The sequence below is a fragment of the Chlamydotis macqueenii genome, chromosome 9 (assembly GCF_036417535.1).
Source record: "Chlamydotis macqueenii isolate bChlMac1 chromosome 9, bChlMac1.mat, whole genome shotgun sequence".
In the NCBI taxonomy this organism is placed as follows: Eukaryota; Metazoa; Chordata; class Aves; order Otidiformes; family Otididae; genus Chlamydotis; species Chlamydotis macqueenii.
In genome coordinates, this window is record NC_141564.1 from 14,820,709 (window position 1) to 14,847,417 (window position 26,709).

The following is a 26,709-nucleotide window of genomic DNA, read 5'->3' on the forward strand; positions in this document are numbered from 1 at the left end:
CCAGATTCTTTCCATCCATCTTTTTTCCCCGGTCTTGTTTTAAACCGCTCACCTGGTTGGGATTTCCCCCTTTCCCGAAGGAAGTAACAAAGCTCTGTGTCCCCAGCAGCTCAGGGTAGAAAATGGCAAGTGGATATGTTAGTATGCCTGGCGAGATAGGTCTCAAAACTGGCAGCTTGTCAAGAAAAGACAGAGAAATCAATCTGGATCTCTGTGGATGCCAGACGCTTCCTGTTCTTTCATAGCCCAGTAAACATAAATGACTGCTTCTAAATAAATTACATCGGTTTACTAACAATGAAAACTTCCTCTTTTTGTAAAGCTATCAGAGTCCTTAAAGTAATACCAAGCATGGTGTGGTACTGCATGATTGTGCATGCTTCCCTCCAGGCCCATAGTCAGGGGGTCAGGACAGATGTTTTGACCTGTGTTTGTGCAGTGCTGGGCATAAAGTGGTTCTAGCCTGCTGCTGAGGCTCCTCGTACCACCCTTGCCCTGTGACTGGGGACTGCAAGAAAGCAGTGTGTCCCAGAGCCACATCCATCCAGGAGGGTGGGTGTCTTCTTGGAGCAATGAGGGTCAGCATTTTCTGAACAAATAGTGCAAGGGAGGGAAAGACATGGGGCTCAAGCAAAAGAAGAAATGGAGAGTAGGCAACATGATGTTTGACAGCTGAGAGGTTAGAGATGATGCAAAGGAAAAGTATCTCTTGCTAACAGTAGTGAGACAACATAAAGTGGGGGGGGGGGCTACCAAGAGATGGTGGGCAGCACAAGGACCATGTGTCTAGGAAACACACCTGCTAGTCATAGGAAGTTTCCTAAAAGGCATGAGATCATATATGTATTCAAATGAGGGTGGTTAATGGGGCCTGCTTATTGCCAGCAAGTGTGCCTGTCTTAAGTAGGAAGGTTAATCAGGGAAGTCTAAGGATGCACCGTGGTGGCCAGTGGTTAATGAAGTGGACCTCATTATATACCGCGGGTTGATGGCATTCAGCTGAATGAATAAGAGCTGAACCAATAAGAGTTAAACTTTTAGTTTCACCAGTATGATCCAAGGTTTCTGCTTGTAATAAATGGATGCTACTGGCCCATCTCCAAGGGAGATGGAACTCGCCGGGCACTGTTTTCTGCTTGTATTGACTGGTGGTTTTGTCTCTGTCTTACAGCAGTAAATTAATGAATGCACTGTGCTTTGGAGCACACCCCAAGGCAAGAAAAAAGAAAATTTGTGCTTAAAGCCTGTTAGGAGCAGGGAGTGTGAGTCAAGCCACTCATAGCATCAAAGAGAAGGGATGAGACCAGGGTCCTGTAAGAGAACTGGATATGACTGAGAAGAGCTCAGCCTATTCAAGCAGTCTTTTGGATGCTGCAGCTTTCCACGTGGGGCTAGAATCACACTCCAAGCCAACATTTGGCATGGCTATGTCAGTCTCAAAGGAAGTGCTGGGGAACTGCTTTGGCAGGACTTAACAGTCCGTTCCTCTCTGGCGTGAGCAGGGCTCCCAGCCATGCTGCCTGGACCTGATTGCTGCCCACACCAAAGGACATGTCATCCCTGTTCCTTTGCTTAGCAGACCCTAAGCTACAGCTTTGCTCTGTCTAGGCCAGTTTCTTTTGGTGCTGTGCAGGTACCTACTTTTTTACTTAGCCTTTTCTGAGGGATTCCTGAAAAATAGGTCAATATTCCCCATAGATACTGTTCACTCACGCAGATCCATTGATAACTGAACTTTTTCTGCTGCTTGGCTGCCTCCCCTGCTGTCTGTCCCAGGCCTAGCCCTGCTAAGACTTCTACCACCCTCAAGCCCAGGACTGCTTTCATATAAAATGCAGCTGTCTACAGAAATGGAATTTTTTGAGGGTGTGTTTTTCTTCTCTTGAGCCCAGATTGTGGCTGTAACTAAACACATCACTGTGGGTTTGTTTTGTTTTTGTTTGGTAGGGGTTTTTTTGGTGATACTTAATCTGTATGTGTCAGCTGAGATCTTGGCTGCCATCCTATGTGCTGGATAAAACCAGAGGCTATTATCAGCCTGGTCTTGGAGATCGTTTATGCCAACTCCTTCTGAGTTTGGGCCAGTGGGCTCTTGAATGAATGGATATAGAATAACCAGGCCTTGGAAAAAGTCTTCCTGGTGCCAATCAGCACAAAACCAGGGCTTAGCAGGGTCCTCTAAAACCAAACTTTGTGAGAAGGCTCTTTGCAGAAACATGCAAGACCCTTCTGTGTGCTCGGCCACATTGATACCTTTAGCAATGAGTTTCCTCGTCTCTTCTTTTCAGTTAGGGATGGGTAGGGACAGTGTGGGGTTGGGTTGCTAGGTTGAAGCCAACTGTAGATCCCTAACTAGATTCAGAGGCCTAAATGCATTAGATGCCAAAGCCTCTTTGCTTGGGAAGCAGCTGTTTGACTTTTGTGCATTGTTTACTTACCTTTTTTTTTTTTTTTCCTGACTAGCTTACCCCTGAGGTCTGCTGGGGAATTAGGTGCTTAGTAGGCAAGAAAATCAGGTCTTGATCTGAGGTGCCTGGCTTTGCAGACAGTAGGATGCAAAACACTGTCTTCATAGGAAACTTGCAGAGTCATTGGTGTGCTCCCTTTTGAGATTTCTTGTAATGTACAGCAGCTGTAAATTCCTTGATGGTGCACGAAGGTTTTTATCAGCACCTGTTCTGGGGAGTGGACGCAGCACAACTCTCCTGAGGATCCACTGTTAGTGTTCTGTGTCAAAGTAAAAATGTACAGAATGAATGAAGGGCGGTAGGCATTACTTGTACTGTCTGAGCACTTGTGAAGCTGAGACCAAAGGCTGGTTGTTGCAGAGGCGAGGGAAACACAAAATAAAGAGGTACGTCCTGCTCCAGTGAGTTTACAGCCTAATTGTAACGGGCAAAGACACAGAACATGCTCTCCTGTTTCTGTCTGGAGTTAATAGTTTCACCACCAAATTAATTCCTACTCCCGTATAACCTTTCTCTACAAAGTTTCTCTCCTTGGTGCCCAGCTTTCTCTCCATTACTCTTGCTGCAACAACTCACAGGAGCGTGGGGAAGGGTGTGCCTGTGAAGTGTTTTGCCTGGGAGGAAAAGCTGGTTCTCCTGGAGCAGATGCCTCCAGGAGACTGTAGACCCTCCACAGGCCCACCCAGTCACTCCAAGTATGCTCAAATTGCGGCTCTCCACATGATGATATATATAATTCAGTGATGTTACAGCTGGGATTGGTTTTGCCCCAAGTGCATAACACTTCTCTTCTAAAATGTACTGCTCTCAGATATTCCTTGTTGTTTAACTCAGACTTCTAATTATTTTTGAAATGGCAAATTGTGATACATAATTTATTGGGAAGACTGAGAATACCCTAGCAGAGATACAGAATACAGAGGAAAAAAATGGGTCGCTTACAAAAGCTCAGTGTGGTTTTACAGTATAAACCTGCGAGTTTGAAATGCTGAAAGTAGAGCTTGAATCACTTCAAAGATTCCTGTTAATAAGGCAATGATTATGCACAATAAAAAAAAAAACAAATCTAAACAACACTGAAAAAATCCAAGTCACGTTAAGAGCTCAATGTGTCTTTGCATTTTCTTTTTCTCAGCTTTTTTCCCTGCTCTTTCATTTTGCATAATAAACATGTCTTGCATAATAATAAACAAGCATCTGGGGAAGTATGTATATTAACTGTATTTTTTAATCTGTTTGTAATGCTATAACTATTTTGCTATAACTCCTCTAGGGTTGCTGCTTTCTTATTTACATCATTTCAAGGTCGGGGCTGGAATCAATGCTGCATTCTTTTCCCTAACAGGCTCAGGGTGTTAAACCTGCCCCTGCTATTTCTTTAATTCCTGTTTTGACCTCCAGTGGTGCTAGCTGATTTAGTCGGAAGTACAGATAGGCCAGGCAGGTGTCCTGGACATCTCCCTTTTCCAGACTTCGCAAACAAGCACACTTGCTGGGGGCATTCTCTAGTTTGTGTCTCTTTAGGGAGCTAGGTCAGTAGAGAGAGAGAAATGTCTCCAAAGGCAGAGCACAGCAGGAGCCCATATAATGTGCTTCTAATTTCCCTCCAGAGTATCTGCTCTTCACTGGCTGTTTAAAGGGGCTCGCTGAATGAAAACATTAACTGGGAGATGTAAAATGCCTCCTGTCCCCCTGGCTTAATGACAAATATGGAGGGAACAAAATGGATGCTTTAGGGAGGCAGCTGTGCTGAGGAGAGCCAGCCCCTGGGAACAGATTCCTGCCTTGCATCGAATGTTCCTAAAATACAGCTCCTGGCAGGCACCCTCGCATGCCACCCTTGTAGCATGGAAACTTGTAAACATGGCTATCAATAGTGAAGTGGACCCTTTCCCTCGGTGAGGTGCTGCCACTGGTGTTGGCTCTGCTGGGCTCTGAGGAGCTCTTCAAGGGTCCAGCTTTCCTTTCACCCCAGCAGAGCGAGCTCCCTTATCCCCCGTGTGACTGGTGCAAGTTGGGCAGGACCCGTGCTGGCTTAGAGGTTATTCAGGATGGTTGTGAGAGCTAGAAATGGGCACGAGCTCACTTGGCAGGACCTCCTGAACCACTCATCAGATGGGGAGAGCCTGAACAATGCAATACTGTGGCTTTTTTGGGGGCAGATTTCCCATCTGGTATCCTCTTGAGACACCTGTATTCCCCAGACTTTCCTAGCACAGCACCACACGGGGCTCCTGTGGGGAGGGTGCTGCCCTGCACCTTATATCTGTGTCTGGAATGAGTTAGGTCAGACTTAGCTTTTGCCTGTTGAAGCAAGAGACTGTTCAGGGGACGAAATCAATAACAGCAGGACCTAATCCTGCTTTCCTAGCTAGCTGTTCCTTGTCTTACATGATAGCACTGCAAATTATAAAGGATAAGCATGCCTCAATAAAAAGTGCCTTCTCTTAGCTTTGGTTGCACAGGGTGTTTAGGAATGTGTTATGTTCCACTGGAGATAGGACATTTCCCTTTATGAGCAGTGGTCTATTAGTGTTGGGATGCATTATGAGCTTTTGCTGAAATTTGATTTTGGAAGAAAATTGGGGAAAAATGCTCCAGTGGTGCTGACTCATCTCAATTTGACACTTCCCCAAAGAAACGTTACAGATTCCCATTTTGAAGGAACTTTAGAGTGTTTTCTATTGCTTTACCATTCCTAACAAAATCAGAACAACATATTTAGATTTTAGTTGAGCATTTTGATCCGACATGATTTCCTTGAAGTGTGGAAGAGGGAGCAGCTAAAACACTGGCGGGGCGGGGTTGCCCTAAATTGTAAGGAAGGCAGGAGTAGCAATAGCAGAGATGAATCAATTGTAGCTGCCACCTTCTGCACAGCGCTCCTCCTGCTGATTTCCTTGAGGTCAAATGTACAGGTCTAACCTCAGATAAGCAGATAGATAAAGTTTTTGGAGCAAGTACTAAGCAGCAGTAGCATTGCATAGAGCTTGCCCATTTTTGTCCTGTACATTGTATGTGATCAGTTAACCACTACAGGGGAAACGAAGTTAAAGCAGACGGGTCAATGGCAATACAATGTTTGAGTTGGATTTTGGAAGGAAACGTGCAAGGAAGCCCCTTGTTAGCAGAGATGAGATGTGAGTGAAGCACTCATCCAAGCAAGCAGCAACCAAAAGCTGACTGTCACGATGTCGCTCTGGAGAGGCAGTCACAACAGTCCTTTCGTTGCCTTCCCTTTGCATCCTGCTGGTTGGGGGCGATGCAGGAACGGCCAGGGACAGCTCCTTTCTCCTCTCCCTAGGCCAGTATTTTGCTTTTCCTCAAACTCTCCAGCCTGCTTTGCTTATTTTTAATGCCATTTATCCAGTGTATGTTTTGTCCTTAAATAATGCCATTGTCTGTTTTCCACAAGTGAAACCTAGACAAAATTCCAGGGCATCAAAGGTGACAGTGGGACTATTGTTAACATTTTATTTTGTGGTGGAGGGAGGACAAATATTGTCCTTCCTGGGTTGAGGACTCTGATATGAAAGAATCAAGGAGAGTTTTGAGTGAGGATGTATTTGGCTGAGGTCAGGTGTGTGTTGATGAAGTGATTCGGATCTCCTTTCTGATAACACCAAAGTCAAATATAGGGCGGATAAAACTAGTGAATGGTGTGCCTTTGCCAAACAGTGACTAATGGCTCTGGAGGTGAAAGCAGGAGATATGACAGTCACAGGCTAAGAAAACCAAGAAAAAACCTCACTGATTGTGTGCATGTAATTATAACTGGGAGCCAGATGATAGAAAACTTTAAAAATGGGGAGCATTGTTGAACTGTAATGCAGTTTTCCAGGAGAAGAGGAGAGAAGTTCAAAGTACCTGGGCTATTTCAAGCCAGACTGGCTGAATCAGTGGGGAATGTCGTGTACTGTAGTGGAAAGGCCTGGATGGGAGCCTGAGCCATCGCTGTTTGGCTGTGAAAGGGTACTGTCCTGACTAAGCACTTGCAAAGCAAAAATAATTTTCTTGAAGTCTCTGAATCACAGGAACTGAGTTCAGGTCCCATAGCTTTTTCTTACCATGCGTCTCAAGATACAGAGCTTTCTTCTGGCACCTACAGTTACATGGCACGGTGCCTCGCAGGAGCCTTCTGAAATTGGTGGAGTAGACATGATCGGTGGGAGTTATGAACTTGGCCTGAAATGTGCTTATACAAGATCTGTTTCAGCAAAGTGCTGAATTTGCACCTCGATGCTTTGCTGAATCCATGCTCCCTGGTGTCTCCCCGCCGTAGGAATGCAGACCCTGGGGATTGCCAGCTGCTTTCAGTTGCCTCTTCTGGCATCTTTTCTGAAAGAGCCACTCCCTACTTCAAGGAAAACGTCAAATCTACCCAACTTCTCTTGCCGTGAATTCATCTGTGAAACCAAGAGCAGGGTGGAAGGGATCTGTCTGTACTACTGGCAGCCAGTCACTGCTGTGATGGGTTACATGCTGACAGCGTGCTCAGCTCCGCAGAGCGCGTGGGATGGCCGACGTGCTTCTGCCAAGGAGCCTGCAATCTGTGCGCAAGTTGGGAGGAGCGGAGGGGCACCTTGCCAACAGCACTGCCTGAAGGCATCCCGGCAGCGGAGCAGGCAGGCCGCGGCTTTGGACCCGCTCCAGGCTCTCCTGAGCCATGCCTGGTCCTTGTGTCTGGCCTCATGGCACACGAGGGGCACCAGAGAGGCCTTGCAAGGTCTGGCCGAGGCTGAGCCCAGTTTTGTCCTCGTGACAGTAGGCTAGAGGGCAGCCGAAAAGCAGCGTGCATCGAAGGCAGGGACCATCCTCCACTACCCACTGCGTCCACTGACACACACAGGGACTGACTTTGTTTTAAAAATATTTCTGGCCCTCATGGAAGGCTGCAAACGTCAGCCCCGAGGGGAAATGGCTGAGTTTTTTAGATCTACTGGTTGTTTATTACTGGGATAATTAATTATATTATCCAACCTGTAAATTTTGAATGAATGAATGAATAAACTGGGTAGAATCTAGACTTAAAATAGCTCTTAAAAATATTCTGCTAGAAACTCTTTTTTTTCTTGTTATTTTTTTCTCTGTAATGGTACAGGAGGCTCTAGGATGAGGATCACAGCGTTTTGAGATGCTGCCACCCAGCACCATGGGGACGGGCAGGTTCTTTAGGGATCCTCCATAGAACGATGACCTGACAGTGTCATCAGTACAATGAAAACTTCATTTTAAACTGAGCCCTCTGCAGAGTGGCTCAAAATGATGAGCCCGCCCACAGCTAATGGCCACCTGCCACACAAGATGGTGGAGCAGGAGTGTGAGTAGGGGGCACAGGCATGGATGTAGGATTATGAGAGATTTTTAAAATTGTCATAGTAAAGTCATAGCCCCTTCTGTGCTCTGAATAGGAGGAGGAAATCCTCACTTGACTAAAGGCTGAGCCCGGATAGGGTGGTTCAGAGCAGAGTTTGGACTTGTGGCCTGCTCTTATTTTCCAAGCTTAAATGAAAGTTCCTTTGCTGCACCAGCAGTTGTCTGTAGACTTATCGCAGGACTAGGAACTCAAATAGTCATGGCTGGAGTGCTGCCCACTAGTCCCTTTATGGTGTATCATCCGCCTTTCTGCTTGCAATTAGCTTACACACTTGATCTTTTGTGGCTGATTTCGGTTGCTTACAGTTTTGCTGTTCTTCAGTTACTTTCAACAGCTTCTACTGCTTGCCTTGTTGCTGTCTTCCTTTTTCCTTTTCCTTAAACACTTTAATTAATCTTAACATCACTGTGTTTCAGACAACATGCTCAAATCAAAAGGTTCATCTCGGTGGGTGGACGCTACATAGACTTATGCCTGTGGCCTCCCCTACAGCTTTTGCTTGATTAAAAAGGGGGTGTTCTTCCCTGCTGACGCACTACAGACCGCATCCTTTGTTGCGTGGAGGTGGCTACTCTTCAGTGGAAAAGCCTGACAAGCCCTGAAACTTTTAAATGAAATTAAATTAATTGTCCCTCTCTGCAATCAGTAAATCCCTCACACACACACACGAGTCACAGGTTAATTTGGTTAATTTGGCATCTCAGCCATCAAGAAGGCAGTAAAGACTGTGAGGGTGTCTTGCCACCTCTGCCATACCAGTGCATCCAAGATGCAGAGGAGCTGTGCTTGGGGAGTAATGGTGGGTTTTCTTGGAGCTCTTTTTTGTAAGTTAGCTGAATCTCAGAAAGTTGGAAGTATTTTAATATCCACAATATGCTCTCTAATCCCCCAAATACGTACCTAGGCACCCACCCCATGCTAAAAGCTTTCTAAAATGTGAACACCCTCTTGATGTAAATAAGACATGGCACAACGATTGTAAGTCTTCCTATCTCCTCACCACTTTCCTCCTGAGAAGACCGAAGGATTGACTTCTCTTTATAAGAAGCTTCCTTGGTCAGCTCCTCTGAAGGCTGCACATCAAATGCATTATTGATAACAGCACTTGGGAGTTGCATGCACACATTACAGACTCTCAAATGCTGTCGGGAGCCCTGCAGAGGAATTAACTGCAGCTGGATGAAGATTGTCTGCTTCTTTCTAAAGCATCTGCAATAGAAATCAGCACAAATCTCCTGCATAGCCTTTTCTCTTCCACCACTACATTATTGTAAGCATGAAATAGAAGAGAGGAAAATAGAACCTCAGGGATTTTGAACAAGGCTGTTAGCTGAGGAGGCACTGAGAAAGATAATGTCCAACTTTCTAGGCACATGAAAAGTGAGATGAGGAGCGAGATTCAGCCTAGTTCTGACATTTCCACAAGTGCAGTGGCCATGCTGGGCTATTGCTTCCCCCAGCAGAAATCTCTCCAAAGCAAGCAAGGGTCAAGAAGGGCAGTTCTTGGTATCCCTGCTGCAGTGTTGAAAGCCGTGCACTCGTGCCAGATGTTGTCTGCCTTTTAAAGTGACGTTTCCCACTCCTGGTGGGTTCAGGAGTCACTACATTGTCTCATATTGCTCTAAGTTGATTCATGTACATTGCAAAGAGGTTCCCCCTTCCTCCTGACACTGGATAACTACTGTTGGTGGAGCTGGGGCAGTTAATGGGTTTTGAGTTTTGGACTGTACTCAGTGCCACCATCTGTAGTTGGGGGACAGCATCTATTTTGTGCAGCCCCCTCTCTTCTGTACTGTCCCTGTTCCCATGTCAGGTAGATGACTGCAGAGGGACTCTTGCTTTCTAGTAGGGCAGAGCAGACTCTGACTGGAGGAAGGACCTTTGTCAGGGATCCAGCCAGCTCAGGAGAAATGTATTGTGCAGGTGTGCAACCAGAGAACTCCAGTTGGAATCTGTAATGTTAGTTATTGCCTTCCTAGTTCTTAAAGGAAAATGGCTCACAGCTGTTACACTGGCTTGTCCAAAACAACTTCCATCTTCTTGCACCTCTTACTGCTGCTGTGGGCACTTTGGCTGGGTAAAATCCTTCATTTTCCTCCTTGCCTCTCCTGGTGTGCTGAACAGCACTGGTTGTGCTGTGTCTGAAGTGATGCTCTGTGTCTTTCTTAGCTGCTGCCTGCCTATCTTCATCTGCACAGAGGATTAGCAGAATCTTGTCCAAAGGGGATGTCTATGGATGTCCTGTAGACACTTGGTGTGATAGGAAGGCATCTAAAATGCCACTGCCATCCAGTGCTTCTCAACCTTTAGACTTGCCTGTGAACTGACATGCCCTCTTTCTGGCTTTGCATGGAAAAAACTTGGGAGACCTTGTGCAGGGATTTCCCTTCCACCTCCTTTTCCCAGTCTTTAAGTGCAGCACGATGCTCTGCCCTAAGAAGCAGTCTGGAGGCATTGAACTCAAAGGCAGATATTGTGTCTCCAGCTGGAGAAAGTGGAGGATCACTGCAGGAGTCATATCTACAAGCTTTTGCTTAGAGGGGGGAAAAAAAAAAAAGCACCTCTAAAAGCAGACCACAGCTTGGCCAACCCTGTCATGATGATCATGGTGCTGTTGCACTTGAGATTGTTTCCAGTTTAAACTCTGTCACCTGGTTTATGATTTACATTTACTGCCTGGAGCAGAATTTCCCCGTGGATACCAGGGAATCCCACCATACACTGTGGTGAGCAGGAAGGAAACGGAGCAAAGGGAAGGACTCTAGGAGTACCTGAAGTGAAATCAGAAGCAGGGTAGTCTGGTGATAACTGCCAGTGTTGGTCTAGGAGGAGGAGCGAGAGCTCGTGCTGAATGCCAGCTTTTGATGGAAGGCCAGGTCAGAGAGATGCTGTGTTACTTTAATCTGTGATGTGAGCACAGCACAAATACTGTGAACATAATGCAGGACCCAGTCTGTGGCTCTCACATGACTGGTAGATAGAGAGCCGTTAAAATGCAGTTCTTGTGCCTTAAGCTACATCCCACGATTTGCCTTCAGGGATGTGCTGGTTTGAGGGTGTCTGGGTCATCTGGATCATCAGCAGTGGGAAGAATAAACTTAGCTGAGGCTGCAGAGGCCAGTGGTGTGGGCCCTGAAAATAATCCGTTATCGCCTATGAGTTGCTCCTGGGCTCTCCCACGCTCTCACATAGTTTTCCACTCGTGCGGGGAAGCTTCATGACATAGTTAAGGAAACTGAGCACAGAGGAGTGATGTGATATGCCCAAGGTCATGTGTGGAGATTGGATTAGGCCTTCTGTTCTTTCTGATCCTAATTCTTTGCCTTAATCACAAGCTTTCTTTTGTAGCACTGTGATTATTCAGGGAAGTGGTGCATCAGCAGCAGTACAACTTGTTTGTGTAGTATCTTGTGTCTGAGCAAATCAGTTTGCTTTGAAAGCAGTGTGCTGTGTAGGCAGGGCTTACTTCTCCCTCTCTGTCTTCCTATTTCACTTCTGTTCTGGCTCTTCAGCATTTATGTCCCTAGCAATCTTCATTGAGGATAATGGGAGCAGGCAAAAGAACCACAGGAGAGTCGTACTCTGCCAGCCATCTTCCCTTGCACATCTTAATACCATATGTCAAGTGCAGTTGCTCAGGGCTCCACAGATATCTCTTTTTCAGCCGCCCAAGGAGCTGGGGCTGTTTACGGTGTTGACTTCACAAGGTGGCAGGTGGAGAATTGGAAACAGCTTCTGAGAAGCTCAGGATTGCAGCAGCACTCTGGAAAGAAGCACTTCTAATGTGCTGATGCCCCCAGGAGCTGAACAGCCAGGTCTCCCAAGAAAACTATTTGCAGTAACACAATCAGGCATGGATTTTCAGACGTTTTGAAGCCGTGCTGTCAGAGGTGTTGGGCACCCAGTACATCCCCTTGCTCAGACAACGTAAGGGTGGCTCTTGTGGGTCCATTTAACTCAGTGTCCAGCTCTGGTAGGTGCCACTCATAGTGACAGTTAGGAGAAACCAGTAAGAGAGACAGTAGCTTAGCAAGCTGTTCTGACCACTGAAAAAACATCTCCTTAGGCTCTGCAGAAATAACTGGTTTTTCAGGGCTAGGCTGGGTACCAAAAACCATTCGACTGGGTTGCTGGGCAGTCTGTCCAGCATTCACAGTGCTTCAGTGGTGCTTTCTATCCCTGGTATGGTGCTATGCACTGTGTTTTCATCTCTCCAGGGCATCTTGTGCTATCCAGGCATGACCAAGGACTTCATGAAAGCTATGAGCCAAACTCTGCACCAGCAGTTTTGCTTGGAGTTGGACTGGTGTAACTCAACAGAAAATATTGTTCTATAGTTTGTTTTTTTTTTTTTTTAAGTGATGGAAGCATGGGCATAAAGTGTCATATAGTAAGGCAAAGTTGGAAGGAACGGAACAATTTCTGTGCTATTGAGGGATATTTCAGTTTCTGATGTCTCTGGCACTGGGTTATATTTAGAGCAAACTGATTGATGTTCATATAGTCAGAAAATTGAGATGATGTCCTGGTTTCAGCAAGGATGGAGTTAATTTTCCTTTCAGTAGCTGATGTGTAAAGAGTGTTGATAAACACACTGATGATAGGAGTTGTTGTTAATGAGACCAAGAACACTGTCCGGCTTTCCAGGTCTCGCTAATGTGCAGGTGCAGGAAGCTGGGAGGGATACAGCTGGAATAACTGACTCAAACTGGTCAAAGAGAGTATTCCATCACATAAACATCACGCTCAGTATATAAGTGGGGGCTGTCTGGGTTGGAGTAGATCTCTGGCTCTCTCTCACTCCTTTGCTTACTGCTTGGTTTCATTTCTGTGATTGCTGCTCGGGATGGACTGTATCAGTCATTGGGACATCGGGTGGTGAGAAATCGTGCATTGTTCATTTTGCATAGTTTAGTATTCCTATATTTTGTTATTATTGTCATTTTCCTTTGCTATTCTAGTAAACTGTCTTCATCTCAACTCGCAGGTTTTTCTTTCTTCCCAGTTCTCTCCCTCATCCCACTGGGGAGGGGCAGGGTGAGTGAGAAACTGTGTGGTGACCAGGGCTAAACCACCACACAGGAGTGTGTTTGCCCTAGCACACCTGAGACCATGGTCTGCTTGGTCACTTGGGTAATGTCCAGTGAATGTGTGTGTGCTGACGCTACCACATATATAGTAAATTCCTTTCTGAGGCAGCTGAACATGAATTTTCAATGAATTTTCTTTGCTAATAGTGTTTTAAGATTTCAGTGAATAAATGATAAGCTTTTAGAAATAGTGCCATTTTGGTAATTGGAAATCGTAATGTGTTTCACTGAAGTCATAGCAAGACCTGGTTTTCTACCAGAAAGCTCAAAGTGGTTTCCAGTAAAGGGAGAGAATTATCCAATTTCTTATACAAGAAAACAAAGGTGTAGAAAAGGGAAAGACGTCTGTTGGTCATACATCTCTTTAGTTCATAAGTCCTTAGTTGCAAAAGCAAGGAAAGCACCCAGATTCCTGTAGACTCAGTTTCTTGCATGACACTGGTTAATTTCGAGTGTTTTTTCAAATTTTTCTGCACTCTTATGAAAGTGTTGGCCACACCAAGTGTGAATGTCTAACTTTTTACTCTGCAGCAACCTTTATTTTTGTAAGGAGCTCTGAGAGATGATTTATTGAAGTATTTTAATTACAGTTTCTTGCATCTCCAGAAGTTTCTTGCAAATAAATTCTTTATGAAAGTTTATTATTCAAATTTGGAAGGATGTAAGGAAATCAATTTCCTCCTTCAAAACTACCTTTTTTTCGCCTACTATATTAGCTTATCACACTCTGCTTTGCCAGGATTATTCTAATCAGATTTCACATATAAAAAAAAATAATAACATAAAAATAATTCTCCTCTTTCAAGTGTTTGGGAGGCTTAAGTAAATTGAGACATTGATGAGATGTTGCTCACTGTTGCAGCTGTGAATACAATGGAGGGTACTTGGTATGGCTGGGGAAAGAATTGTGTCTGATATGTGTCTTTTATCTTCAGAGAGATGCCAGAAGTCAGGATTGAAACTAGCCTTGTCCTGGGGGTTTTTTGGTTCAACCTGTGTTCCTGGGTAGCGGCTAGGATGTAGACCTGCAAGGCATGGGGACACAGCCCAAACCAAACAGGGGCAAATGGCAGGGAAGAGATGCTTGCGTGGGCACAGGTTGCACTGCAGGAAGCTGCTCCAGCAACCAGACCTGCTAGGCTGGTGCTTCACCACCACCTCTTTCACTGAGCTGTTTCAAAGGGGAACCAAATGTCCGAATTGCTCGAGTGGCTTTGCAAATCTGTCCTCAGCCTAATGCACCAAAATAACAGCCTGCAGCAAGGCCAGCACAGCTTCTCTGCATACAGCTTATTTCTGATTTGGCAGCTATTTGAGAACCTTATTTGCTGTACATGTCAAGACTGATAGCGCTCCTACGGGGGCTGTGACCTTGACCATCCTTTCATTCTTCCTCAGTAAGCTCATTACAAGCTCCTAAATCGTCAGCAGGGTTTTGCCATGAGCTATAATGAAAGTGTCTTTCTGTAAACACTGCCACACGGAGGTAGATTCACTTTTCAGCATGAGGTCTGAGCTTGTGGACATGGTGGAGGAAGGCCGCTCTGAAACCGATTCGGACTCCATTACAATCTAAGTGCTTCTGTTGAGTTTGACAGAAAATAACTCTGTATTCCATAGGTGGGGTCTTCTTGATAGTGGCTGAAAGGTCAATGTGGATGTGTGTTTATACTCAGTCAGGAAAAAGGCAATACACAGGCTCCTGACAGCAGTAGTTATTTTGGACATCCCAGGCACATGAAACTTGACTTTAGTAATAATGCAGTCCTGCAGTGAAAACATGAAAGAAAGGTTAAGTGTCTCTCTTTGCAGATGGAAGGCAATTCTTGTATTTAGGATGCTAGCAGGGCAGTTTGTAGTGTTCCGCTCCCTGCTCTGCCACAAATGCCTTGCCTTGACCACAAGATTCAGTTCAGTTGCCTAAACCTAGACACTCCTTTTCCCCTGAAATGTGTCTGGCTGCCAGAAGACGATAGATCTCTCTTAGGTCCTGTGTCCCACCTGCCATGCTGTCTTGCATGCCCCGAGACATCTTATGTTTAGGTAACTAGATCAAGCCCTTAATTTCTCTGCCTCAGCTGCTCATCTATATGGTGGAGATAAGATTCCTTTCCTACTCCGCAGAGACAGTGTGGAGGTAAGTGCACTGGTGATTGGCAGGCACTCAGGTGCTATGTTGAGGGCACTGTGTAAGAGCTTGAATAGATAAGAGTGACTACATGACAGCATGAGATTTTTTTGCTTTGTTTTTTACCTCAAAAAATTTTCTCCTTCACATGTCCTTTTCCTATCAGGTTGTTAGTGCTGAGAAAGAGACATGAGCTCATATCAGCCTCTCACACCTGAAGCCTTCCCAGGTTGACATTGCTCCAGATCTAGCTGCGTTTCTCTTTGAGTCCAGCCATCCTGGCCCTGTTTGGCCTATTTGCCCCATGTTGCTCAACTAAAGAAGTGTGTGTATACCTCAGGAGCATTTGGAGGCCGCTTCCATTTGGAATATCGCTATTATTCATTAAAAGAAAGAAAAGGTAAAGGGAGGCTCTTGGTTTTCAGGTCTGCCAAGTTGGAATGGGGCAGGGAAGTAGGGAAATCACTGTTTGACTTCAAAATGGAATAAATTGATCTGGCACCAAGGAAGAGAATAAATCCAGAACCTAGCGCTCTTATTTTTCAGCTAAATCAGTGTTCTGGCACCTAGTTACTTCATTGCCAGTGGTGGTAAATACTTGCAGCTCCCTGTGGTTTCAGCGGGATTTCAAAGTAATCACCATCCTTCCAGTTCTTTCTTTTCCCTTTTATTTACAGACTTCAAAAGCTTAGTTTTATTCTCATCATTTAGGACTCTGTTTCCTGACATCCATTTGGAGACTGTCTGAAAGAAATTTTCTGTAGCCAAGAGATCTTTTCAAAGTTTTCTCTAAGGGAACCGAGTGCTAGAAATCTCTGGGACATAAGAGACCAAACTAGCGTAGGCACTTTAGCTAGTCACAGCTCTAAACCCCATTGAAATCTGGGGCAGCATATTAGGTCATGTCCTTCCTTAGGTCTACCCTGAAAAAATCAAACCGTTGTTCTCTGCAGCTAACTACACCCGTGCACAGTGGGAAAGGTGGGTGCCTTGAGGGCAGCAAGAGGAAGCTGTGGAGACCTCCATGCTCTGCAGCACAAGCTTTAGCCACACAACTCTCAGGAGAAACTGAGTAGCCACGTACATTTTTCCAAAGACCCTGTGAGAGAGTCTGCAACATACGCTTTTTAGGTCATTATGTCCTTTTATTTATCGTCACTTTCACAATGTCCTTTCTTTGTGCCTGTAGTCATCAATCATATGTTCAAATACTTGAGCATAATCTGCTCTCAGTAGTGTCACTGCAAATTGTAAAATCCTTTACAGTGAACAGTTTCTCAGTTTCTGTGAACAATACATTGATGTAATTATCAACAACGTACTTCTGCTCCACAACTCTCCAATCTCAGGTCAGTGAAACCTCCAGAAAGTGAGCAAAAGCCAACAGAGGCCTTCTGAGTGTATTTATAAGTCCCTGGCATTGCATAGATTCTCCATTCACTTCTATCCTTTGGGTTTTTGCTGAAAAAACACTTAAGAAAAGGCCACAATGGCCATTGCTGCAATTCCTTCCATACATTGCTAGCACTTGGAGTCAGAAGCCCTTCACATCAACCTGATGCTTGCTGGATATTTCTCTGGCTGGTTCAGTGGCCTTATACAGTAACTAAGTCATCAAGGACACAAGAACATCCTTAATACAATAGGAAAACTCTTGTGTCTCCAGTTACTCCTCTGCTCAAGTACTTTGCTGAACTGAGGAACTATTTTCCTCCAGAAGATCCTGGGTGACTAGCTTTTGATATAGACCTCGGGGCACCTCTTGTGCCCTGCAAAACTTGTCAGGATCCATCTGGTAAAAATATCCCTCCCTGCGTCTTTCTAACTCATCTCTCTGTAGGAGCCATCTGTCTGTCTACTCCTCCCAAGCAGTAACGGATGGCTGTGCTTAAGAGTTTGACCATCCAAATAGTCCTCTAATGATGAAGCCAAGGATGCAATGATTGCTAGTGCATGGTGAGCTCTGTGCAGCCTTCCTACAGCTGCTCGCTTGCTTTCTTTCACCACTCAGATCTGCAGTGTAATTTTAAAAATTAACATCTCAGTGATCCCTAATCTTGTGATTATAATGCAAATATTGGCCACTTTTCCTTTGAAAAATTTGTGGAGGGAGGAAGGAGAAATGCCTCAGTGGAACTACGTCGTCAGCTATACAAAGCTAAGTCCACATTCTCTAGGACAAAGATGAATTTACATACTCAGAATGGGTAATTGCATAGTGAAGAACACAGTGTGCGTGCTAGGTAGGTAAATTATAGTACTCTTAGGCTGTTGTAGCAATAATGTTGAGGGGACAAACCAGATTTACATATTTGAAAAAAATGAGCTTACATATGATTCTTATTCGTTTAGATAAATCAGCCAATGTATTAGCTTAATACGTGGCAGAGACAATAGTCTGACATCTCAAACATATGTATGTTCAGATAAAAATAAAGATTTAGAAACAATTCTTTCAGTAAATAGGGGGATTATCCACAAATCCAATAAAAATCTGCAGTTTTTATTTCTCCTGTGACAATATTTTCTGGCTTGAAAGCGTTTGAAATGATGCTATTTACTGATTATATACCTTTTCAGAATTCCCTATCAGCCATTTTCCTTTTTTTTTTTGAGCCCTTTCTGTTTTCTAGGTAATAAAAGCCTTTGAATAGTTCTTTAGTGTGCGACTGTGGAGTCAGCAGAAAATAACTGTCCAAACTGCAAAGGAGAACTTATTTAACCTGGTCTTTAGATTACAGTGAGTAAATGGAAAACTGTGTTCCTGAATGTTTTCAGCCTTCAACAATTCAATAACCGTGCCCTTTTCAACCTCAGCTGACTAAAATACACACTCCTAAGGAAATTCTGCCATTCAATTGTTTTCATGTTTGGTGTTTTTTCAGAAGATCTTCATTGTCCGGAACAATGGCATCTCAGTGACTTTGTCAGTCTGTCCTTTTTCTGTTTAGGACATCCCATAACCTTTGGTGTCGGAATATCTGCAAATTTCTTTGAGAAGGCAGTTGAAGATAGAAGGTGTGATTGAACCATCCAGTTTGGCTTTCTGTGGAAAACAAGCTGTGAGGCCTCTGTCAAACTTGGCTGAATCATTTTTACCTGGAGCAATATTTTAATGAAGTGACAAGGCCAGGATTGGAAGGCTTTCATCCATCCTTTAAGGAGGATGGTGTATCCTGAGTGACTGCTTGTACTCTCACAGCAGTTTGAAAGGTACCTGAAAAGTTTCATGTGTTGTGACAGAGCAGAGCAAATAGGAGACTAATTAGATGCAGGCACACAGTGGGGCAGAGCAGGTTCTAGAGCCAGGGAAATTGTCATGTAAGTCTGTGTGCAGAAAAGAGAAAGTGAAGAAAGAGAAAGGTTCAAGCCTAGAGGTGAGTCCTTGGAAACACAGCCCCACTGAGAGTTTTGGAGGAGGGTGAGCCTCGTTGAGTATCCCTGCCAACATTTTCTAGAACATTAGCAAGTTTAAATCAGAGAAAAAACACATTATTCACATTATATGTGATCACTGTTAAAGACAAAGATACCATAGATTGCTGAAGATCTGGGGCTGTAGACCATGTTCCTGCACTCTTCATCACTACATCCAGTACTGAGCCCTGCCACTCATCTAGGTGGACCTCTGGCAGAAGGGAACCTGTGTTTGAGAGGGTCTAGGAGCAAAGGGATAGAAAAGGATGCCCTGAATGAACCATTACCTTTCTGTAACCTCCAAATACCCTCTTTGAAATAGCGATGAGGTATCAGCAGAGCTGTCTCTGACAAAAAGGCTGATGACTAGGCCCCTTTGAAAGCAGGACAGCGGAGTTAGAGGAAGTTCATGCAAGTCCACCAGTGGCACATGGGATGTCTGTGGAAGACCTGGACATTTACTTAGAATCATGGTAAAAATTTGTCAGTCTCCTACCTTAACTATTGGACTTTACTTCCTCTCTAGCTCATCATGTTTCGTACAGTCTTTCCTCTCAATGTCATGTTATGCTGAGGGTATTAGCCTGCAGGCCTGGGAAACAATGGGGTAAACGTTCTTGGCAGAGCTGGATTTTTCAGCTGACTCCAGGGCTGGAGGCACTGGGCACAAACTGAAACACAAGAGGTTCTGTCTGAACATCAGGAAACATTTTCTTACTGTGAGAGTGAGTGAGCACAAGGAACAGGTTGTTCAGGGAGGTTGTGGAGTTTCCCTTCTTGGAGAGATTACTTCCCTCTTTGGTTTCTGGCTTCCCTGGTGTGCTTTAGTGGTCTTTGCAGATGGCTTTGGAGATGGTTTGAAAGATTCAGCTGAAGTGTCTATGGAGGCTAACTAAGGACCACAGACTAGAATAAAGCTATGTAATGTCTTTAGAGGGCTTTAAAATGCAAATGCAAATATGTTGCCAAGATTAGACCCAGTGAAACAAGTTCAGCCAAGCAACCTGCTGCAATAAGCTAATGCATAAATATCCCAGCGGAAAGGTTCAGAACCATCTGCAAAGACCACTAAAACTTACAGGGGAAGCCAGAATCAAAGACAGAGGTAATAATCAGTCTTCAACATTTCAGAAGCATACGGACCTCTTTCCACATTATGCTACATGAATGTCTTTTGTATTGCAGTATCAGCCTTTAGGTGATAAAAAAACGAGGGAGGCACAGCAGTTTTAATAGAGAGCTCAGATATAGACTGAAGCTGTTAGCTTGCTGAAAGTCCTTGTTTTGAAGGAGCAATCTGTTTACTGTTAAAAAGCAACAATAAAAAATCTCCCTCCCCAAAAAAATTGTCCATGTTTGCATTTGTGTTAATAGTTTCCTTTTTCTGCTCCATAACATGTCTTTTTTCCAAGAGGTAAGAAAACAGTGACAGCAAGGACACTTTGATGGGAATTGTAAAGAAGACTTGGGTAAGGGAAAGTGGGTGGTGGAGGAGATTCATTATGTGATACAAAATCTGTCACCTCCGTGTCCAGATTCATCTCTGGCCAATTCAGTTCCACTCTAATAAATCCCCATCTCTGGGCTAGTGTTCACATCAAGGCCATATCATTTGTCACTGGTGGCAATTAGCCATTATTGCCAGTATAGAAATTCAGTCTGAATAGACTGACTGTGATGGGAGAGAAACCCGTCTCTCTGTCTGTGCTAAGAACTGTTTGCTGCCAGTGATGTGTGGTCTAGAAGCTGGTACAGCTGACTGTTGCCCAACGCTATCCATGCAGCATTTCCGTTTCTTGGACAATACTTAATGTTCTTGTGTTACCAAGTTTTATTGAATAACATGTTTGCATGTGTGTCACTTCCCTTAGTATCCACCAGCCCACCTCCCAGACACTCCAGAAGCTCTGAGATGATCCTACAGTCATTGGTAATAAAAGTGTTGCCACCTAATTTACACTCTCATTTGAGAATAAGGAGATAATGTTCCCAATGATCTGTCTTTAAAGGGAGCTCATTTGTTGCTGTTACTCAGTGAGAATCCAAGGAGATTATTTTGTTCGGTTTGGAAACTGCAGCCTTAATTAGAAGGTCTCTGGAAACCATCTGTGAGTTTTTATTACAATTTGAGATTTGATCCTACTGATTCCTGTAGTGGGGGGAGAGCAGGGGTTGCACGCTGATGGCTTGTAATTTCTTCCACATTTGTGTCTTGATCACTGTGGGCACATTCACAGCAGAAGTTCCTAAGATCCGTAGTGCCATCTCGCTGTTTTCCCTCTATGACGTTTTCTCCCAGTCACCCAAGTGCTCCCTGTAAGGATGTTTCCTGCCATTATACGTCTGACATTTCTGCAACTGTGAGTTTATTCAGCAAAATTCCTCCCAACGTGCTCTCGTGGATCATTCCATCCAACAGGACAGAAAGTGCCTGAGTTAACTTTAGCAGTGGAATTATACAGCAGAAAACATTATTAAAAGTGGATCTTTAGTCCAATAAATCCTCCTTTGTGAGTCAGAGATTGGAACGAATTCAGAACTGGGCAACAGAAACAGTTATGGGGCTGAGGGTGTTGGGTTAGAGGGGATGTGTTAGGAAAGGGAAAGGTATCTGCATTTGATAAGGGAGAAAGTCCAGCATGCAATGTACTGTACTGACGGAGAATGGGGATGTTTCCAGGAAACCAGCAATGAACATAAAACATTGCTAGAGTTACACAGGAAGTTCCAGCCTGGTGATGGGGGTGCCCTAGTTCTGTGATTTTAGCTCTGCAAAATGGAGGTTTCCAGGAGTGTAGTGAATATAGATACAGGTGTGTGATTTAAATCAGTCTCTGCACTGCTAGGGATGTGTCCTTTGACTTGGCCCAAAACAAGGGGTGGGAAGGGCTAGGGGTTACTAGCACCCTCCCTTTTTTGATACCTGTATGCAAGGAACATTTTTGTTCCAACAGAAGAAAAATCCCTTTCATTTGCAAAGGATAACAAGTAATTTGGGAGCTGGAAAAAGCTTTTATTTTCCAATGAGTGTGTGTTAATTAACTGTCTGTCTCACAAATGAACTATTAGTAGAAGGTGCTTAAATAAAATGCCCTGAAGCTGCCACTTTGCTTCTTAACTGTCTTCTCCGGAAAAAGATGTAGGGATCTGCTGTGAGGTCCAGTCACAGAACTGAGGAGAGCTTGCAGCAATCCTACAAGAAGGATGCTGGCAGCATTTCCGTCCTAGCTCTGTTAGCTCTCCTGGCAGCTTTTCATTTCAGTGATGACAGTATTCCTTTAACCCACCTTTTATACCTGTTGGGTTTTCCTGGAAGCACCTTCTCTGGTTTGTGCTGCATATATTCTAGGCTGCTGGATTTTGAATTCATTGTGCGTGTCTAATACAGGCACATCTGGTCTTAAAAGCTACTAGTTACAGGGATTTCTAGACTTCTGACTCTGAGGTGATGCAGATGTTTTCCCAGCTCATTAGGGGAACAGCATGTGCCATCGTCCTGACTTCTGACTATGGGTCTCCAGCACGGCAGGGAGGGGAACGTGGCTGGTTTCCTTTTGCTCTGTTTATGGCTGGAGGTCACGAGCATTTCTTTGTGCCCACTCTGGGTGCTGGCTCTGTGACCTCTGTTTATGACTTTGCATTAGGATTTTTTACTCTCCTCCTCAGTTTCTGCCTGCTCCTTACCTCCTGTGCCACCTCTTTTCTTGTAAAAGTGGTGGTGACTGAGGCAGTGGGGACTGCTCTGCAAACACTCTCCGCTTCCCTTTGGGGGACAGGGATTGTTTAGGGGGCATGGGAACCTGAAAAAGGCAGCAGAGATGCAGGCAAGGATTTGTCCCAGCTTGTCAGCTACCCATCAGAACAGATGCAAGCAGTATGGTTCAGTCTGATGCTTCGGCACCTCCTTTCTTCATCTCCCTGGGAATGCGGAAAGGACAACCCCGGCTCTATTTTCACCAGGGAAAAGTGAGAATTACTCACCGCAGCACTGCGCGAGTCAGTCTGGATTTATATCGGCGTGACTGAAGTGGGCTTATAATAACACTGGAGGAGAAAGGAAGCAGACTGGGATTTCTGGCACGGAGTGGGCACCTCTCCCTCTGCTCCTAGCAGGACTGTTTGGTTCCCAGGGTTAGCAGCTGAAAGCACCAATAATACTACTACATACAGAACTTTGTTAAGGCACAATGGCTTGCACAATGTAATTATTTTAATTGGAATTAACAGGGAAAATAATTCCCTCTTACGGTATGAACAAGCAGAATATGGACTGTCAGAATTTTTTCAAATGAGCTCTACTGAAGGCAGAGGTGCAGAGATAACATAGTCAGGCTGCTTTAATGAGATTTGGCTGTAATTTTGTGATGAAATTATCCTAGGTTAAACTCAATCACAAAAAAATGTATTTCATCATATTAAGGCCTATTTGAGACTCAAAAATCTCATTCATATTATTTGTGAGATAAAAACTATCAGAAATTATGTCATTTTGAGAGATTTTCATTCTCCAAATAGATGTTGAAGAACTAATGCTGGGCCCAGATATACCAGTATGTGATAATTCACGGATTTCTTTTCCAAATAGTCATTAAACTCAGAAAAAGCAATGCAGATTTGCAAAATACTGAGATTATTATAGAAGACTTGGACATAGAAAGCAACATTCAGTTGAGAGATCACGGGTTGTTTCAATTTAAATTAAATGGAAGGCTAAACATTCAACTGTAACTAAGATTTATTATTTTATAAAAGTGAGGGAAACTAGTTATAGAGGCAAACTAGGCTGTAAGGCTCAGGACTTGAATGCAAAAATGGCTTGGATTTTTTTTTTCTCTGTGAGAGAGAAAAAAACCTGTAGAATTAATATACCAGACAAAGGAAAAATCTGATAGGGAAAGATACTTAGTCTAACAGATTTAAAAAAAAAAAAAAGCCAAGAAACCTAGAAAAAGGGGTATTTGATGCAGGCAGGAAGTCTAAAAAAACGCAAAATGTAATTCGGCGAAGAAAGTTATTGCTTTCTGGTCAGAAAGCATAAGGGTGAAATTAGAATTACAAATATGAAGAGAAGTTAGACCCCAAAAAGAGACAGAGGAGAAAGCAGGAAAAAAAAAAAGAAAACAAACAATAAAACCACTCTTTAGCCATTAAAACCAAAGCAGTAAAGGAGAAGTGGACCTGATTTGCCTTGAGGAGCCAGCAGAGATTGAAGGTGATTTAAAGGGTTCCCCAAATATGCAAACAGAGGGAATAGTGCTCTTCATTGCTTAGCAGGGAGGGTGTTGCAGGAAAGGATGGATAAAGCCAGTGTCTAAGAGGAAGAATGAAGCAACTGCATCTAAGGAGGAAATGATGCCCCAGCCTGATGAAGGATCTAACGCACCAAATTGCAAATCTGTTGACATACAGTTTTATGAAGGCCATGTGGAAGTGTACTTCGTACTGAGGAATGCAGGAATTTTATTTAAGAATCAGCAAAATAAGTGTTATGGGAATATACAGGCACATCCTTTTGACTTCAGTGTTATCCAAAAAGGGAAGAATCATTTAAAATGATGGAGATGTGATAAAATGTAACCTGAGTTTAATAGAGGTAGATTGTGCAGATTACTCTGTTACTGATCTTTATAAAATAACTGACTTTCTAGATAGGGAGAATGCAGTAAATCTGGTTTATCTGCATTTCAGTAAAGAGTTTGCTATCGAATCACATTTATTACTAGTGCAGTTAGGAAGAGCAGGATTAGCTGAAAAGAGAATTGCAGAGGGAGTGAAGATCCCCACAGTGGGGATGACAACAGGTTGTGCTGCAAGGGTGGGCCTGGCCTGACTGCACAGCTGCTGAAGGTTGGGTGAGGGAAGCGCGTGGTGAAGCTCTATCTGGGAGATGCTGCCACTGCAATGGGCAGCTGGAATATCACATAGGTAGAACAGTGCAACTCTGGGGCACTGGAGTTACAGAAGCATCGGTTACACAAAAAGTTGTCTTGTTAAGTGAATATTAGAGAATTTGGCCTAATAATAAGAATTTGTCCTCTGAGTTATTAAGTTTGCTGGAAACAACATACAGCTTAAATCAGGCAACTGTGAACCATTAGTGAAATACAACTCAGAAAATGCCAAGTGACTGTGCGGGTTGTAATAGGCACAGATTACCAACAGAGAGCTATGGGCACACTGAAAGGCCACAGAAATCATCACAGAAACCCAGTCTAACTTGTGCATGCATTTCTGATTAATTATATTTAAAAGATTACACAGTACAAGTTCTGATAAGTTCTTTTTGTATGATCTGCATTCAACTGATTTGTTTAGTCGCCAGCAAAATGGACGATGAAAATGCATTATAATTACTGTATAAATTAACACCGGGGGTAAATACCAGCAATGTTTATGCTGAAGGCCAGAGCTGGCACAAGAACAAATGGTCACTGCCTGGCAGTGAATCCAACTCAATAACTCATTTAAAAGTGAAACTTGATGGATTTATGAAAAGGATGATGAGATATTGCCAGGAACTGGACAGTGTGAACCAAGAGGGTACTTTCTCTCTAGTAAATTTCCTCTGTCTTGGAACAGCCATTTTTTATAGCTAGAAGTCCAATTATGGTGATTGTTTTTTTAAATGGAAGTAATTTATAAACGACATTGAGGAACAAATTATAAATGACGAAAGCCCTGTAAGTATTCCCTTGGAAAATTGTAAAAGTACTTACAAATGCACCTTTGTAGGATGCTGCCTGTGAATTAGAATGCGCAAAAGGAAAGACATGGGTCATGGTGCTACCACATGGGTCATGGTGCTACCAAAGGACATCGCAGTGTAAGTCGCTGTAAATGGCTGAAGTTGTTTTCCTGTTGTTAAACGTATGTAGCACTGAGGGACTTTTCCCACCCGTGCCCTGGCTGTCTCTGGTGTGCAGAACATGCCTGGGTGCCCAGCAAGTGCCCGTTGTGCCCGTGGCACAGCCTTTGCCAAGAGCGATGGCCAGCAGTCTCTGTTCATCAGCCATGTCCACAGCTGTGGGGAAGGGCCTGTAAATCCGTCCTCCATTTGCAGTGTGGGAGAGCTTTCTTCTTGTTAGGTGAAGGCAGAGTGGAGTCCCATGGCCTGCCGGGCTGCTCTCTGGTACCTGAACCCAACCCATTTGTTAGAGTTCCTCAGCAAGAAACCTGTGGGACCTCATACGTGTGCCAGACCTTTTATTCGTATAGTGTCGAGGACTTAAAAGGGGGAGATGTTCTTGGCTGGGACCTGTGCTGACAATTCCACCTGAACGCTATTTTAGAAAAACGTTACTTTTTCCCATAACTAAATGAAGTTAATCACCTGCTCATGTCTTTGCATCTTCCGTGGTTCCCTCGCTCTTTTCTGAGAGATACAGACGTTTATGATGTTTTCATCTCACTTGTGGCTTGATGATTAATATTCTGCAAGTTGCTGAGCTTATGGATACCAGTGATTTCCTGCTCTACTTAAGGTACTTAAGTCAGCCTGGTTTGTTTTTCTTCCTCTTGCTAATATCCACCTGGTGAGTTAATTGTGTAGGAAAGCAGCCAGTGAAGACAGAAAATGCAAAAAAAAAACCATGACATCACGCTCAGCTAGGAGTACTCTGCAGCTCAAACCTATGTGTGTTAGAGAAGGGAACGTGTGAGAGGCTGGATGGCAAAGTTTGCTGTGTTGGAGGAAGCTGTTTCTGGTGATGTTTCCTTGGTACGAACCTGAATCGTGAGCAGGAGTGGTGTGCTTTGTCCTGAGCTGTCCTGGTTTGACTGCAGGGAGAGGCAAGCCATGCAGGGATTGTGGTCTGGGTATATTTCTTGAAGGTGAAAGATCTAAACATTAATTTGAAAAATATGCCCCCCTGTTCCTTAATATGCCCCCCTGTTCCTTAAAACCTACTGGATGTTCTAAGAATAGATGGGAATTCAGGGTCTGTTAGTTTACAAGACTTAGTTAAAACAAAAATGCAGGAGCCAGAAGCATGTGACAATGTTCGCTTCTTTTTGGGTAACTCATTATCTGGCTAAGGTAGACTCTTGTCTACTGAGGCACTGAGATTTGCATCTTCAAGCAGATCATGTGAAACAGCAGCGACTGAGAGTGCTGGACCCAGTACTTGGTTGCATGCTTCCACTTTGTCTAAATAAATATCCAGGGGATCAGGGTTTAGGACAAAGGCCTCGGGACTTCAGAAGTGGTGTAACCACCAGGCGGTGCAGTGT

General features: G+C 44.0%; 1 protein-coding gene across 2 annotated transcripts in view; it reads left to right on the forward strand.

Annotated features, from left to right (window-relative positions):
* The window catches only part of FGF12 (fibroblast growth factor 12), a 228,899-nt gene that overhangs the window by 157,181 nt on the left and 45,009 nt on the right, over window positions 1–26,709 (forward strand). The gene's annotated exons all lie outside the window — the stretch shown is intronic.